This window comes from Bos grunniens, chromosome 5, assembly GCF_055505025.1.
Source record: "Bos grunniens cultivar Pamir isolate PY7600 chromosome 5, Bosgru_T2T1.0, whole genome shotgun sequence".
NCBI lineage: Eukaryota > Metazoa > Chordata > Mammalia > Artiodactyla > Bovidae > Bos > Bos grunniens.
Genome location: NC_141169.1, coordinates 50,698,031 through 50,700,314, shown reverse-complemented (window position 1 = coordinate 50,700,314; position 2,284 = coordinate 50,698,031).

Genomic DNA, 2,284 nt, shown 5'->3' with positions numbered 1-2,284 from the left:
GCCAAGGTCTGGGTTTTTAAATCATTTCTAATGCTGTGTGTATGTGTGTGTATTTAGAAATGTTCTTTAAGGTACCCAGTAGACTCTAGATTATGTCTGTAGTATTGACCAAGTACAGCCTTACTGGACCACTCCTGAAAATAAAGTTAAAATAGACTCATTGGTACAAAGTTGAGTGATTCAACATTTATCAACTCTTCTCACTCGATAAATCTGCTCAAGGAAAGCAGCATGGTTTCGTGGAGAGACTGGGTTGTGGAGTCAGACCAAGCCTGGGTTAGAACCTCACTGCTGCACCTACTGTCTGGGGACCTTGGGCCAGCCACCTCATTGTTCCTTTCCATGTAGAACGGAGATGATGGTACCTCATAGAGCTGATTGTAAATATGAAACGAAATAATATATAAAGGACTCAACAATTGAAATAATCTCTAATTCATTTTTCATTCCTTACTAGTTAATAATAGGGTTAAATTTAAATATTTTAACACACAATCATTTCCATAATTTGAGAGTAATCATATGTCATGTTGGGAATGTATGTGGACAAATCTTAAAGAGTTAGACTTTATTTATTTATATGTTATTTTTTGGTTATTATATTTCTTAAGTCTTTTTATTGTGCTGAAGTACACATAACAAAATTTACCATCTTTAAGATTTCCAAGTGTACAGTTCAATGGTATTATATACAGTTATAATGTTTTACAACCATCATCACTATCCGTTTCCATAGGTTTTTCCATCTTGTAGAAGAACTGAAACTCTATACCCATTTAACAACCACTCTCCCTTTTTGCCTTGTTCCAGGTCCTGGCAACCACCGCTCTACTTTCTGTTTCTACGATTTTGACTATTACACGTACCTTAAAGTGGAATCATACAGTGTTTCTCTTTTTGTGACTGACTTGTTTTACTTAGCATAATGTCCTCAGGGTTCATCTATGTTGTAGCATATGTCAGAATTTCCTTCTTTTTAAAGCTAAATAGTGCTCCACTGTATGTATATACCACATTTTATTTACTCATTCTTCTATCAGTGGCCACTTGGATTGTCTCCACTTTTTGGCTATTGTGAATAGTGATGTGATAAGCAGGAATATACAAATATCTCTTTGTGATCCTGTCTTCAGTTCTTTTAGGTATACCCAGAAATGGAATTGCTGGATTATAGGGTAATTTGGTTTTTAATTTTATGAGATACCTTCATCCTGTTTTGCAGAGTAGCTGTACCATTTCAGATTCTCACCAACAGTGTACAAACATTCTAATTTCTCCACTTCCTTGCCAACACTTGTTATTTTCTGATATTTTGATAATAGCCATCCTAACAGGTGTGAGGTGGTATGTGATTATAGTTTTTGACTTGCATTTCCCTAGTGATTACTGATAATGAGCATATGTCTTGTGTGGATAAATATCTATTCAAGTTCTATACCTATTTTGTTGTTGTTGTTAGTTACAGAGTTGATAAAAGTTGATGCTTTTTATATAAATCTGTATTTTTTACATAATTTCCTAAAAGTGAAATCACTGGGCCAAAATGTGTACACACATTAAGGCTTTTTTAAAACTTTATTTTATATTGAAATATAGCTGATTAACAATGTGATAGTTTCAGGTGGACAGCAGAGGGACTCAGCCATACGTATACATGTATCCATTGTCCACCAAACTCCCCTCCCACACAGGCTGCCACATAACATTGAGCAGAGTTCCTGTGCTCTACAGTAAGTCCTTGTTGGTTATCCATGTTAAATATAGCACTGCACACATGTCAATCCCCAACTCCTGAGCTATCCTTTCCCCCTTCCTCGTGTCCCCCACATCCCCTCCCAGCAACCATAGTTGGTTCCCTAAGACTTGTATGTCTGTTTATGTCTTGTAAATAAGTTCATTTTGTATTATTTCTTTTTAGATTCTGCATCTATGAGATGTCATACAATATTTCTCCTTCTCTGTCTGACTTCAGTGGACTTAGAATTTTAGATTACTCAAGTTTTGTTGGATCACAAAGGTTGAGGTAGATGCCTAGAAACAGAATTTGGTCATAATCTATGCAAAACGTGGACTGGGGGCAATCAGAGTGAGAAAATTAACATCTAAACTCAACAAGAGTTGTCACTGAAGCGTGGAGTAAGACAGGGCAACTCAAAGAAGAGTGCTTTGTGCAACACTGTCTGATGTCCTCAGAGAGCAGTGGCTTTGATTAAGGCTAAGAGAGCGCTCTTGTATCGTAGGGTCTTTGGGCTTCTGAAAGGATGCAGGGGACCTTGGGCTCAAT